Source organism: Strigops habroptila, chromosome 7, assembly GCF_004027225.2.
Source record: "Strigops habroptila isolate Jane chromosome 7, bStrHab1.2.pri, whole genome shotgun sequence".
Classification (NCBI taxonomy): domain Eukaryota; kingdom Metazoa; phylum Chordata; class Aves; order Psittaciformes; family Psittacidae; genus Strigops; species Strigops habroptila.
In genome coordinates, this window is record NC_044283.2 from 25,997,942 (window position 1) to 26,013,828 (window position 15,887).

Genomic DNA, 15,887 nt, shown 5'->3' on the forward strand with positions numbered 1-15,887 from the left:
AGCTGTTTTATTAGTTTCATTAGAGCTAAACTAGTCTACTTTCTCTTATTTTCTTTTCCCATCTTTGACTGGCTCAACAGAGGAATGACCAGCAGATGGAATAATTACTTTGGAATATTATCACCAAAATAAAAAAAAATAAGTCACTGTGTTAGAAAAGCAGCATTTGGTGCATTTTATTAAGTGATCATTTATAATGAATATAATCTTATTTTGTATTAATTTGCATTTTCATTACATTCATGTAAGACCTATCATATCTTAGCTGTACAAAAACCTAAAATACATGGAAGGTGAAAATTAAGAAAAAGATAAATGGCAGTAGATACGAAAACAGGTATTTCTTCTAATAGCCATAAGGCTCCGGAATATTTACTTTTTCAGAACACAGGACTCATTTGTTGCCTTATGGATGTCGACATGAGTCTTCAGTAACAGTTGCAGTTCTGCATTTGGAAGTTTCCAACAGCAACCCAAACTGAAACCTGCTTCTAATAACAGCTGAGATGGTGCTTCTTTTTTGTCACCATGCAGAGCTGACAAAAAAGACCAGTCTATATGCAGAAGGACTGTCAGGAGCCAATGATAATTTTAGTGACTCAGATTTCCAAGTGCAAACTGTGCAGTTATTAACCAGGGAAAGGGCTATATATGTGCCTTTTCTTCTCACTTTTTGTATTCCCAAAAAAAAAGAACCCAGGATCAAAATACTGCTGTTGCTACATTCATTGGTCTCAGATTTCTTGTAATGAAATATTTTCCTTCCTACATACTTGTTTCTCCTACTGTTACTACTTAGATTCCCTTATACGTTAGCTTAATTTAAGCAAGCTTTACCAATGATTGATAGTATATCTTTCCTATTCAGCTGTACATTGAGCTTTCAAATGCAACAAAGCAGTTACCCGAAACAAATTGGTTTTGTGTCTAAAAGTGTAATTTTCTTCTGCTTTTCAATGTCAATATGAAAGTCAAGGTACTTCTGTCTCAGTGCCTGAGTTTCTCCATCTGTAAAGTGTGAGTTGTCCCTTCTGTAGAAAGCTTGAAGACCTACTGCTGAAAATATTATATGACAACTGGATGCTAATAATATACTAGAATAAATCCTGCTAATTTCCTACAAAATAAATTCCAAATTTATTTTGGGGTTACAAAATAAAGTACAGCTGGGGAAAGAGAAACTAAAATCAAGATCATAAATTAGGTAACAGGTTTATCTAATAAGACTGTAGAAGAGGTCTGTCTTGTACATTCGTACTAGTATTTCTCTTCCGCTAACGAATGGTATGCCACAGTATTACTGTGGCTTGACAGATTTAGGAAAGCAAAGGAAGTCAAAGTCTTTAGTAGAAAAGAGGAACGAAAATCCAGTAATCATAATGCTGGTTCTTCTGGCTGCTCCTGGTTGACTGTCTGATTTTCACTCTGCAGTCGAAAGTTTATGAAATTACCCCTTCCTATTTGTTTTTTATTAGCCTTAAAGAGCGTAAACAAATTTGGAAAAGAGGAAGAAAATTGTGCTAGTCTTCACACAAGATACTGTAACTTGCACACTTAAAATCTAGCTTTCCTGTTATCCTTAATATGAAAGAATGGCAGAGCTTTAGAGCTGCCTGTATTACAGGCAAGGTCACAGGCAGGAGATGAACACTGGCAGGGACTTTTACTGACAGAAGAAAACTTTTGAGATTTCCTTTGAAAGAGACTGTCTGCATTTAAACCAAATCAAAACAAAAAAGGAAATGCATAGAGAGAACTCTCTTTCCTGATATATCCTTCCATTTCCCCACAACCAAGCTTAGGAGCTTCACAAACTGGGAATGGTGACTGCAATAGGGCAGCTATTTCATTATTCTATTTGAGTGTGTTCTTCATAATGATGCTAACATGAAGCAAGAGGCACAATCTTGGCTATATGCTCTATTTGTTTAGAGAAAGGCTTTAAACCAGATTCTTTAAACCAGTCACGAAATGCATTCTGACACAAATAACATAAACACTTCCTTCTATAAAAAACAAAATAAAAGACCATTCTTCACAGTAAACTTAATAACATATTTGACTTTACTTTTCAATCTTTTGTCACTGCTATTATTTGTTTATAATTTATCTTCCTCAGCAGATGTTCATATAAGAAAACAGAAAACACATGTATTTGCAATATCTAATTATAGTGGAGGTATTGAGTTTTTTATAATATGCAAGGGTTTATAACAGAACAGAATTGCTTTTTCCCTTGATCAGGGTGGGTTTTGACTTTTATCTCTTGTTTTAAGAGATAAGGCTTTCCATTTCAGGAAGTAGGATGCTTGTTGCATTTTTATAAAATTATGTAAAGAAAGTTGGAAAAATAATGTAAAGAAAGTTTTTACTTACTCTTATAACAAAAAAAAAATAAAAAATTAAAGCTATTAAATTAACTTCCAATGATTTTGGAAATCACCTATTTTTCTTCTTAAAATTACTTTTTCTAGGAAAAAAAGAATTTAAATCCATGTGCTGAAAATATTTTAGCTTTTGATAAAATCCACAGTTTTTCACTGAAAAAATATTTCAGCAGATTTTCCTGACCACAACCAGTGTTGTATGTCCTTCACATCTTACATTACCCTGTGTCTATGACACAACTGAAACTATAGTTCCACAGATCACTTCCATGATATTTGTCAGAAGCTATTTCATATCTTTATATGAAAGAATGAAAGGGAGAAAGGGACAAAGAACAAGAATAATTTTAACATGTATGGTAAAGAAATTAGAATAAGAGTATCTCTGGATTATGCCATTATCTATGGCTAATATCTATATGGCTAATATCTATGGCTAATATCTAATATCTATAGCCATTATCTATGGCTAATGCAGATACAGTACTAAAAATACAGATATAGAAATACATTTCTACGAACGGCAAGACATTGTATAATATATCCATATAACATTAGAAAATGCCACTTTTTCCCTCAGCAGGTGGAGGCAGGCAATTATTTTACAATCATCATCTCCTTTACTTCCTACTGCTAGTGTTGAGCTCAGTAATGAGAATTTAAATTCTGGCACATCCATATGGATACATTTCTGATAGTGTGGCTCAGATTCTGAATAGAGTTACACCACTTCACATCAGCAATGCTGATGAAGGTGCTCTGGTCTTTCATCATGCTCACAACAAAATACGAATTAAGTTCAGTGAGCTCATTTCTCTTATTCTTATCCATTAATCTGAAGAAGTGCAAGAGACACACACTCCTATATTCGGAAGTGTTACAGTTGGACCTGCATGTTCTCAGCTCCCTTGCTTTTTTAGCACCTTCTAAAACTTCTTGGTTTCCAAAAACTAGGAAATGTTTTCACACTCCTCATCAAACAGCACTGTTAGGATTATATTCTGTATTGGAACCACTGTGTTGCCCTTGCAGTTAATTTTTTAATCATTTATCTATTTAGATATGTTTTTTAAAACATAGCTAATAAGAAAGGATTCATCACTTTTAGATGATTGTTTTCTGCCTTGTGGAACCTCAGTAGGTGGTCCAGGCACATGCACATGGAAAGCTAAAAGCCTGGAAAGCATGAAACTCTGCTAGAGATTGCAAGTGTTCCCATAGTGAAGCTTTCTTAGGATGATATTTTGGACTTAAGGGTCTAAGTTCCACCATATATGCCTAAATCCTCATTTTTTGATGTGGCTTTCAGTTTTCCCCTAACTGAAACACTGCTCAGAAATATTTGCTACTCTCCTGTCATGTAAGAAATGAAAATTTCAAGGTTTTCTCCCCTTCATATTTCTTTGATAATGACTTCACTAAGCACTTTCAGCATTTCATTTCAATGAAAATAAAAGCAAAAGCTTATGGTTAGGAAGTGAATGAGTGAAAGATTTGGAAATGGTAGTATATGCAGTAGCTGATCAGAGACAAAGCTAACAGAAGTAACATGGGATGAAATTCATCAAAGTCCTGCTTTAACTGGGCCGAAAACTTGGTGGTGCCTGTCCATCCCTGCTTTGAAGCATCCACATAGCCAAATGGGTGCCACCTTCTCTCAAAGAAGTCACTGCTGACTGTGAGGGCAGTGCAGCCAGGTGTCCTGCCTTGTGTGTTGGATACGTGGCTGGATGCCCCAACTCTTGCCCAGCCTGGGTGTCAGGGCAGGGTCACCCAAGGTGAGAACCTGCTCAGGGAAGAGCTTGGAGCTAACACTCTCTAAGGAGGAGCATCAGTGCTGACCTTCAAGATGTGCTGCAAATCTGCCGTCCACACTTCTCTACTCAGGGACACAAGCTAGACAATCATTTCAGTTAAGTCTATTGCTTTCATTTGAGCTTTTTTTCATAAATAAATGAAACTCTTGCTTGCATCAAGGGATACCCTGAGAATGGGCTCAATTTATACAGAAGCAAATATTACCTGATGTCCACGATTTCAGACCTAAGAAACAGTGATAGTCACTGAATGGCAGTCCACAGCATTAAACTACCCCCCTCTGAGTGCAGCATGTCTTTTCAGGATGAACAATTTATGAAGTTAATGCACATCTAAGTATGCAGCTGTCCTTTTCTATTTTTAATAACCAAAAGGAAATGTCACCAAGTAAAGGGGAAAAAAACTGCTTCTCAGTTGGGACTGTACATAAAATAGTAGCAGCATTATTCTCTGTTCTGTAAAATGGTACTAACCAGTTTTGTCATGGAGCTTAAAAATACAAGATAGACCTAAAAATTTAAACTCTCTTCATTTCCCCTTCACGTTATTATTAAATTGTTCTTTGAATGAACTTCTTTTAACTGTGATCACAAAATGGGTATGACCTCATGTGTGTGGCTTGGTATAAACATGCATTAAACAAAGCTACTTGAGATATTCCAGGATTTAATTGAATTTTCCTACTGTTTTACACAAGAATTAATATAAATAATCGCTTGCTTTACTTAGGCATTTAAGTATGAAGAATCCTTAAGTCCTTTGCAAAATTATATATGTGAAGGAAAAACTTTCAGTGCTTAAATGCAGCAGTCCTCTGAATGGGCTTTGTGTAAATAAGTATTTTTCTTTTCTGCTTGCCATGGGTTTCTTGGACTTTGGTGGTGGATGTGCCATAAATACTTTGATAGGAATAGAATCTGCAGCTGCATAAAAAGATGAATTCTGAGCAATAAATATTTTGCTAAGACATCAGTACAACTTCTCACTCATTTGAGGAGTATTGTGAAACTTGTACAGCAATGATCAACAAAAAGCCAGACAAGAAGCGGACTGATACAAGAATACAAAGGTGGCTACAGACTTGAGTAAACGGGAGGTGAACATGCGCTGAAAATTGAATTGTTGAGCTAGAGAAAAGTGACAAGTGTTTATTGTTAGGAATCATTCTTGAGATGAGTCTCATTTAATAAGTGTATCTCATCTCATTTTATGGGTGTATATTCAATGAATCATATCTTAGAAGAAGGAAGATCAGGATATCATACTGGAGGAAAGAAGTGATGCTGAAGTCTTCAGTGGTAGAAACAGGATGAAACGTCATGGTAAAGAATGCATCTTGGACATTATTAACAAGAATTTCTGCTTTAAGCATCTGAGTGGAAGCAAAAGGAGAGGAAAGGATCGCTGTGCTAATTGACCACAGCTCCTCTGAGCAAAGTCATACAGTCACTAAAGAAAAAGTTACAGAACATGACAAGTAAGGCATACCCAGAAGGAAATACTGTCCTGCTCTACAATGTAAAGGTAAGACCTGACCTGAATACTGTGTTAATTATGGCATCCCATGCTTATGAAAGACAATTTCAAACTACAGAATATGCTTTTAGCTTTTTTTATTCCTTTTCTTTTTCTTTTTTTTTTAAAAAATTTGAAAGCTCAAAAGAAGAAAAAGCAATGCAAACAGAAATGACAGTGTTGGTACAAAAATAACTTGATTTTAACCAATTACAAATTCAGAAGTCTTTTAACAAGCAAAACAAGGTTTTGCGGTTTGGTAAGTTTATAAACAGGATTATGTCTGGTTGCTTCTGATGATACAAATTCAGTAAACTGGGAATTGTCTTCCAGCCACATCTATGATGAGCCCCCCGAATAAGCTACATCTTTGGGGTGGATCTGCCTAGATAATTTCCTTATACATATTTCTTAAAGGCTTTTAATAAGATAGAGGAGAAAAGAACAAAACCAAACCCGATCTTCCTTGAATTGCTTATGCTGTGGGCTACCAATTTTTTTTTCTGGGAATTGAACACCCAGCATCTTTGCAGACCTTTCTACCCTCTGTACAGCCAGTGAGGGAACCAGGAAGAAGCAATCTTTCCTCTCTTTGCCCAGCCTATCCGAAAGAGCACAGTGTACCAGCTTAAGGACAAACAAAAGCAACATGCATTCTGTCACACCTCAAAATGAAGCTCTTAATTTATAAACAAAATAATTTTTACAAATCCTGTATTCTGCTCAGAAAAACAAACAAACCCCTATCCAGCAGGTCATCCTGACAATTTGCTCTGCAGTTAGCAGTAGCACACGTATTACATGCGTGTTGTTACAAACAAGCTCTCGTACAGCGTATGGGACCAAGACAGTGTGCCATCCCTGACAAAAAGGGGCTACAAAATATTTGGAAGCCAGATGAGAATAATAATCCAAATCAGAATGGAAATAATAATTCATAGTTCAAACTTCATAGTGGTAGGAGACAGGATAAGACTGTATTAGAAGAGCTGCTGGATTCAACCAACTTTTATTATCTATTTAAAACTATATACCCTGCTTTTGATCTTTTGGAAATTTTCTTAACAGCTCTGTTTGCGTGTAATGATAACGGGTCCACCTTTTAGTGAAACCCTGTCATCATAATTGGTGAGTATGTACCCTACATAAGGTTGATTTCATGAGACCTCATCACTTCCATGGCTGTCAGTCTCAGCGTGTGCAATGTTATGTTTCTTCCACCCACACTAATTTCTTTAGCACAGGGCAGGCAGTGGAGCATGATGTTTATGCTGCTATCTCTGCTGCTGTTGCTACTACTTCATCTAGTGCATCTGTGATACAAGTTGTTAAATCATCATGAGAAGAATAATACATTATGAAGCAGGCTACTTTATTATATAAGAACTATAAAGTTCTTATGGTATTTTTAATGTACAATTAAATTGCTATCATCACTACAGTCTGTACAGAGCCACCTATAAGTCTAGAACAAAACCAAATAATTGTATTCCAGTGTCATTAGTGCTACAGGTTATGAAGTAAATCATAAACACATGAAAACGTTTCTTGTAATTCAGTAACATAACTCTTTTGAGGTTATGTTAATAAACTGTACATTTCCCCAGTTTATCTGCATTAGGTATCAGTTACTCTATTTAGAAAAAAAAAGTATACTGTGTCCACTTCTGCGGCAAAATGTGACATACTTTGCTCCTTTGATGGTCTCAGCAGCAACTGAGTAGAATACAGTATTCATTGCCACTGGACCCTAAATATCTGTATATGGGAGAGGAACCCTAAAGGTTTTTTCCATATTCATCCTGAAACCCTGAAATTTATCCACCAGTGCTATGATCCCGGGGGAAACTTAGACATACCAGTCCCTCTGGAAGCCAAAGCAATTTGTCTCTTTATAGTATATTTGTAGGGCAGATACCAGCAAACGTCAACACAAGTGGTCATCAACAGGGGCAGAATTCAAGGGACATATATAGCAAAGACAGATATCCTCTGGTAGAGCTTGCTGAAGGTCAACAGAAGATTTAAAGCTTAAACTCTTTCTTCTTCTCTGTGCATCTCTAGAAGAGGTTATTGCCCCCAGAAACAGTAAAGAAAATAATGTGCTGGCACGTCATTTGCCTCAAATCACAGCCCAATAGTCAAATCTATTAATAAAATACAACTTCAGTGTTGCATTATTACATATCATTCTTGTTTGATTGTATCACAACCATTGCTTTGGACTAAGCTTCTCATAAGAGCCCCCATGCCTTTAATGCTGCAGCTTGCCACATAGCCACTCTTCTGAAGTCTAAGGATACCTACTGCTACAAGACACTCAGGATGAGAAGTGAGGGGACAGTCTTTTCTGCAGCTCTATCTCCAAATGAAACAAGGGGGTGTTACAGTTTAGCAAGATATTACAGTTGAAACCATTAGAATTTTCTTGTTGCAAAATGGTTTGGAAAAAAAGAAATAAATTCTAGCTTGAAAGCAGATTTGCATAGGAGCTTAACTTGTCAGACTGGGGGATGTATTTTGAAAAGAGAGAGAACACAGGTGGAGGAGAAGAGAAGGATATTTAAGATGATTATGCCTTCCAGTTATGCCCTGTATATTTACCTTCTGACATGTAAAACTTCTGTTTTCCAAATAAAACACCTCAACATCTTAATTGAAAACAAATACATTGAAAAACAGAGGAAGCATTTCCTAATCCTATAAGGTAAAGTGACATAAAGCCAGTTAACAGCATAATAAGATAAGGAATACAGTCTAATTGGTGATAAAATGTCAATATTCCAATAGATGTATACCAGCAGTTGATTAGATTTAATTAGGCTCTCTCAGCAAGCAATAAATCACGTAAAAGAGAAATTGAAAAGGAAATCAGCTGACTGCTGTGAAACACTCATGGGTTGGTTTACCAAAGCTAATCTTTGGGTAAATTAAGAACCAGCATAGACATGTTAAACAGAGGATTTGAAAAAAAGACCAATGTCTAATTTTAGTACAGGATTAAGAGACTACACATGAAAATCTAAAGGCACTGTTGATTTGCTCAGGTTTTAATTATGATCCCATTATTGATATCATAAAAAGCATTAAGAAAGATTTGAATGAAGGGAAGCGCTAGACTGGAAAACTGGGCTGCTTATGCACAGCCCCATTCTGGAAACTGATAATAATTAGTATGCAGCATGTGGACACTGAAGCCTCATCCTGTGTTCAGCAGGCCTCCATGTAGCTGCCTCTGTACATGCTATCAACTGGACTAAAACCTATAGTTCACAGGGCATGAATGAAAAATTAAATGCAAATGAATCAGCGGCCACATTTGCGGGATGAGGGCAGAAGAGCAGCAAGTGGAACTCACTTGGGCTGCATCAAAAGAAGCATGACCAGCAGGTCAAAGGAGGTGATCCTGCCCCTCTACTCCGCTCTTGTGAGACCCCACTTGGAGTACTGCTTACAGTTCTTGTGTCCTTAACATAAAAAGGGCATGGAACTGTTGGAGCAAGTCCAGAGGAGGGCCATGAAGATGACAAGGGGGCTTGAGCACCTCCTGTATGAAGATAGGCTGAGAAAGTTGGGGCTGTTCAGCCTGGAGAAGAGAAGCTGTGTGGAGACCTCATAGCAGCCTTCCAGTATCTGAAGGGGGCCTACAAGGATACTGGAGATGGACTCTTCATCAAGGACTGTAGTGCTATCAAGGGGTTCAAACTAAAACAGGAGAAGTTCAGGTTAGATACAAGGAAGCAGTTCTTTACTGTGAGGGTGGTGAGGCACTGGAATGGGTTGCCCAGAGAAGTGGCAAATGCTCTGTCCCTGGCAGTGTTCAAGGCCAGGTTGGACAGAGCCTAGGGCAACATGATCTAGTGTGAGGCGTCCCTGCTCATGGCAGGGAGGCTGGAACCGGATGATCTTAAGGTCCTCTCCAACCCTAACTATTCTCTGATTCTATGAACACATAAAACCAAGTAGGCAGAGGGGACAGAACTATGAAAAAATAAAAGCAGCATTTACTGTATTACAGCAACTCTGAGGAGTGAAGAGCCAATAGAATATAGTTCATGTGTTTGAATTAGAATTACACTTTTAGGTTGAGATCAATGATGGAATTTTATATTTCCATGGCTCTTTTCATTAAAGAGATGTCTGAAAAAATGCACATGACATTTTAATAAACTAAAAGCAAATTAAACACAGAGCACATGGAAGCAAAAGAAGGGCTTTTTTTTGTGGAGGTGGAGGACAAGGCATGGTAGGAATAAGAGGATACAAGAAAACACATTTTCTGATCCAATTTTTTTTTTTTTTTCCAAACTAATCACAGTAGTCGCCATTTCTACTCTATTTACATTGCATCTGACAAAACTGGGATAGGAGAAAACTGACAGAGTGACATTTCCCACAAGCTAGACCCACTTTTGTCATGTGCAAAGCACAATAGTCTTCATTTATTCAAAAGTGATGCCATGACAGTTTGCATTAAGCACTGAGACAGACATTGAGTCTGCACATTACAAATAGAATGGGACTGCTGAGAGGGGGAGGTTGAAGAGAAGTTTCTGAGTTTTTTGCCTTTATGGAAAAATTCTATATTCTTTTAAACTTCTGGCTCTAATGTGCCCTTTGTGAAATTACCAGAAGGAGAGGAATTGAGAGGTAAAGTTCTACATGTGGTTTTACATTTAACTATTACCTTGAGTTTACCTTTTTTTAACTGCATATTAATATTCTATGAAATTAGCTCAGTGGTAAAAATGCAAAATGGAACAGTGTTTAGCTGGGAAAAATGGAGAATAGCAGCAGCAAATAAGCTTTTCATTTGTAATCTTGTAAACTCCCAATTTGTGTCTCTCTGTATGAGATTGCCTTAATGTATCAAAAATATTTTAAACTGAAGGTTAATAAGCAGTCTTTATTAACTTTCTTTAGCTGCTGTAAAAATAAGTTGAATATTTGCCTTTGGAATAGTTGTGTTTGAGATGTGTATAAAACCAATTAAGGAAGAGAAATTTTGCACTCTTATTAAAAAATAATTACTGATCTTCATCTGTTTCCTGCAAATGTATGTCTCTCTTTGTTGGACACCAGAGTGATTTCCTCTGAAAAACTCTAACATCTCAAGAGAAGCCATATTTACTGAGGAAGAGTAGTTCAGTATAGACATGGATTGAGTATCCTGTACATTGAGTATAGGTCTGGATTGTTAACTTCATGTTTTATAAAGCATATGCTCTGGTTTTCTAGATGTGCTTCATTCCTCCACATATTAAGTGCCATACCTCAAACCCAGAAGCCCAAAACACACGGATTCACTAAGTCTACAACACTACTTTAACAACAAAAGTTGTGCTCAATCTAATGCGCTCCAGCCAGTAGCAGGGATTTATTTTCTTAGCTTATGTACAAAACTGTCACAATTACAACAACCACTAGCTCTGGGCTACACTTCAGTTTGAGACTACCCAAGATACTGACAGCTAACACCTTACACTGAGAATTATCTATGGCATATTTTCAGTGCTACAGCTGAGTTCCAGGGCAGTGCTAACATGCATCGAGTGTACCGCTTCTAGCATCGGACAAGCTTCATCAGCACTTGCATGGAGATGCACTCCACTGCACTGTGGAGACCTGTCCTATGGAAGGGAAAGTCTGTCCAAGCTCCACTATGCCTTGAGCAGCTCATTCTTCTTCGTTTTGTTTTTAATAATTTGCAGATGTCTTTTATATTTTCATTTTACAGAAATGGAAGTGTGTCCACGCAAACTCTGCATGGTTATTATGTTTTATGTGCATTACTATTATGTCAGCAACTAGTGAGTCCACACAGAAGGGGAAAATTTGCTCGATGATTACTTTCATACTGTGCAGTTTTGGGAAGACTGGAGCTTATCACCTGGCACTTTCTGATAAATAAGATCTGCTAAACTTTTTTTCAACAAGTTTCCTGATAAAGTTAATATTTTTTCCTACTGGATAAATATATGAGAAAGGTTTAAATCTCCATATGATTTTTTTTTTTTTTTTTAAATTTTATCATTATTACCTTTAAGAATGTAATTTAGATGTTAGAGCATAGCCTTCTGGCAGTATTAAAGCATTCACCTATTCAAATTATTCAGTGTAGCAAAACTCTGGGAAAATTCTTTAGTTAGGATCTGCAACCCACACATGCAGCCACTTCCTTAGACTCACTTAAAGACAGGATATTTTTGGTATTAACTTGAGGATTTAATTAGTTTGTTTACCTAATTCCAGTTCAGCAGAGAATAATTTGCTGACGTGACCTTGCTGTGATAGAGTGCTTTATATTTGCTCAGTTTAAGATTATGTACAGTAGCTTAGGTTTGGTGATGTGTTTCCATAAGTGTTTTATTAAATCCTACTAATACTGTCACATTTTGTGAAATAAATAATTTGGTTTATAACTTCTGAGGGATAAAAGGACATTAAACGCTCACCTGACTCAGACTTTGTTTCTCACAAAAACCTTTCACTGAACTTTTCTTGACGAAGTTACAGAACAAAGATTAAGTATAACTGAAGCTTGCAAACCATCCTGTACATTAATTTGATCAAGTAATCATTACAAATTATTTGCCTAGTGGGAATTGACTATATAAGGAAGAATCTGGCGTCTAAATTCTGTTTCAAGCTGTTTACATAGAAGAAAAATACAAAATCAAACAGCACCTGATCAACACATGACAGAGTAACCCATCTGAGGAAGCACTTCGGTCATGATTACTGAAAATCACTCAGACATTTCTGTTGATGCATATGTAGAGTCTTTTAATAACCAAAGAAACTACCCCAAAAAGCTTGTTTAGTGTTTTCTGAAACCAAGTCTGTATTCAGTCAATGAACAGCATATACCCCCCCAAATCACCTCCAGTTGTACCTCTGAAGCATTTTTTACTGGTAATGGAAGGAAAGCTAGTTAGGCCATGAAAACTACAGACTGAAAGTAAAGTGTACCTGTATGATCCAGAGCTGTTTAGCTAACCCTTAGAGGTTATCTTCTTAATCCTCAGCAAGAGTGAAGTAAATTTACACGATTGCTGAGGTTGGAAGGGACCTGTGGGGATCATCTAGTCCAAATTCCCACTCAAATCAAAGTCAACTACAGCAGGTTGCCCAGCACCATGCCAAGTCAAGTTTTTGCTGTCTCCCAGGATGGAGACTCCACAACCTCTCAACAACCAGTGTTGTACCAGTGTTCAATCATTCCCAGAGTAAAAAGGTGGAGGTATTTTACCTGTAACCAGAATTCCCTGTATTCCCAGTTGTGCTCATTGCCCTTATCCTGTCATTGGGTACCACCCGGAAGGATCTGGTTCCATCTTTACTCTCTCATACACTCATTAGTAAGATCCCCTTGGGCCTTTTCTTTTCAAGGTTAAACAGTCCTAGCTCTCTTTGTCTGTTCCTATGTGACAGATGCCCTAAACCTTTAATCATCTTTGTGGCTGTATTTTTACCAATATGTCCATGCCTTTCTTGTACTGGGGAGTCCACCACAGAAGACATCACTCCAGATGTATCTCACAAGGGCTGAGCAGTGTTCAGTATGTATCCTAGACATTTATGTATGAAAGAAGTTTGCTACTTGGGGATAGTTTTGAACCTCTTGATATTAGCGGCGACAAGAAGCATTCATGGGAGACTGAAACCATGTTTAACATGTAAGTATAAAGATACAATCATTAATAGATTTTATTAATTCCTGCTCTTTCATTAGATTTATGCAGTTTGATTTAATTAATTTTGAACTAAATGGTTGAAAAGCATGTGATACTGCTAAGACTCGTGTTACCAGAATTCTGTATCACACTGGCAGGAAACTTTAGATTCTTTGAACTAAGGAGTAAAGGCACAAGGAGGCACTACTTTTCTTACTCGGAACCGGAATCAGAACCATCTAAAAGTATCATGCAAACAACTTCTTAGAATTGATACATAACCTCTAATTACATTTTCTCTATCAAGAGTTTTGCACAGGATCATGATAGAGAGAACCATGTACAAAACCAAAAGGGACTCAAGAGCTGACAAAGCCACCCAGAATGTGACTTACTGAAATTCTTAAAAAGCAAAGAACTGCTTTGCCGTGAGAGGAGGTTGCACGCTCCCCCTGTGTCTAGCCTGATCATTTGAATTGGTAGTGAAGATTATTACCTCTGCTTTTCTCTGCTGCTTTTGTGTAGGCTACATCAACATCATCAACAACTGCCCTAGGTTGAATGTTTGTTACACTTACAGATCATCTTCCAGAGTAAGCATCCTGTTCTCCACAGCCTGCTCATCTTCTGTTCAGAGGCTGCCTAAGGAGAAGATAAGCAAGCACATGTGACAACAAGCCCTTGCACTCATGCAAGTCTTACAGGCTTGTAGAAGTTTCTACAGGCTTGTGGTGAAAACCAGTGGCACACACTATTTTCCAGTCAGCGTTGGAGCCACCCTCAGCAGGCAGCATGCACACAGATAAGTCTTTGCATTTCCAATGCAGTAGCTGCTCCCAGAGCTGGCATTAAGGTAAGAGCTGGGATAGGGGAGAGAAGCAAGAGCTTTCTTGACAGCTTCCTCACAGAGGTTCACAACAGAGGCAGCCACCAAAGCAGCTACTTCCTATCATTTGCCAGGATGCAGACAATTCATCAAAATTTACAAACCTTGTATGTTAGCCTTGGGGAGAGCAGGGAGGAGCAGGTTACTCTAGTCTCCATTTCTAGCACAGAACAGGGGAAATGGCAGGAGATACAAAGTGTTTTAAATGGTTGTTACATTATTTACCTCAAGAAACTTTACAACTTGATATATTGTCACAGTTACTATGTTTGCTTCAAAGCTTTCTATTCTTCTATTAGTGTACTCCCCATCAACTATGCATCACTACTTTTTCAGATAAAGAAGTAAAAAGCTTTGATATTTCTCAAAACTAATAGCTGTAAGGAAGGAAAACTGTCAAGTTGTCATTTCTGGCAAAATATTTAACCATTTTTATCAGCCATAACTTATAAATACAAAGATGAGGAACAGTGTGTGCATGTGGAAAGCCTTCATCCCTAGCATTATTTCTTTTAAAACACTATGTTTTTCTCTATATGTGTTCATCATAAATGTGAGCTTCAGAAAAGAATTCAAATTATCCCTGGTTTGGGTATCTTTTTGTGCTAAGGTACCCACATGCCACTGTATCACTGCTTACATTGCATCACTACTTTATATTGCAAAGAGAAGTGGTTTTTTTACTAATAGAGGAAGATGCGCAATAAACATCTACAGAGGAAATGGAAAATAAGCGACTCTAAATTCAGTGCCTGATGGAAGTATTTTGAATGTTACACATAACAGTTCATTTCTTTTATTCACCAACTTTTCATCCAAATACTATCAATAAGTATGTTCTAATAAAACTAATTTTAACACTTATAAATATTCCAAAGAAAAATGCTTTTCCTTTGGGGCACATATTCATTCATTTGTTCTACCTAACTAGCATCAGCATCCAGACTAATTCCATGGTGAGAAATTGAAATTATCCATGCGTGATGTAAAGTTTGGAATTTGTGACTGAATACTGTTTTTTGTAGACATGAGGCATCAATTTCCCAGTAGTGATCTTTCTTTCTATAAGAAGCTGAAGAATTCTGAAGGTTAGTGCTTTCTGAACTTCTTAAGGTTTTAAAGCTTAAAGAAATGTTTATTAAAAAATGGCAGGGTACAGGAAGCCTAAAGGATCTTTTTAGGCTGGATGACATGAAGTAGGCTGCATACCATGACTTCAAAGTTATATGTACATGGTACAGAGTAATATTTTGAAATCTTTCAAGTTTGCTTTTTATACTTTCAATTTTCAAAACATTTTGAGTCACACAATCATATATGAGTAAAAAAGGTCGATAGCTATACTCTTTGATGATAAATCATTATAGTTCAGGGATATTTTCATTTAATCTGTTCATCAAATACAAACTTTATAGAAGTCTTGATTTCTCATGTCTTTTAAATAAATGAGAAAACAATAAGAAAAATCATGTAATAAAGTGCACAAACTCAATATATAGAGATAGGTGTATTTTCCTAGATGTAATAAACTAAATTCTATAGAGAAAGTTACAAGTAAAAGAGGCAACAAAGTTAAGAAGAAAATAGTCTTACATATTCATAGAA

At 36.9% G+C, this 15,887-nt stretch overlaps 1 protein-coding gene across 4 annotated transcripts in view; it reads right to left on the reverse strand.

The window, feature by feature from the left end:
* Nucleotides 1-15,887, reverse strand: part of KCTD8 (potassium channel tetramerization domain containing 8) — a 92,690-nt gene that overhangs the window by 13,775 nt on the left and 63,028 nt on the right. Inside the window, exon 2 of one of the 4 annotated variants that reach the window (XR_003992333.1) lies at nucleotides 13,975-14,038. The exons of the other annotated variants lie outside the window; for them this stretch is intronic. The gene's annotated coding sequence lies outside the window, so the exon portion shown is untranslated. The remainder of the gene's footprint in view (nucleotides 1-13,974; nucleotides 14,039-15,887) is intronic. 4 annotated transcript variants of the gene reach the window in all.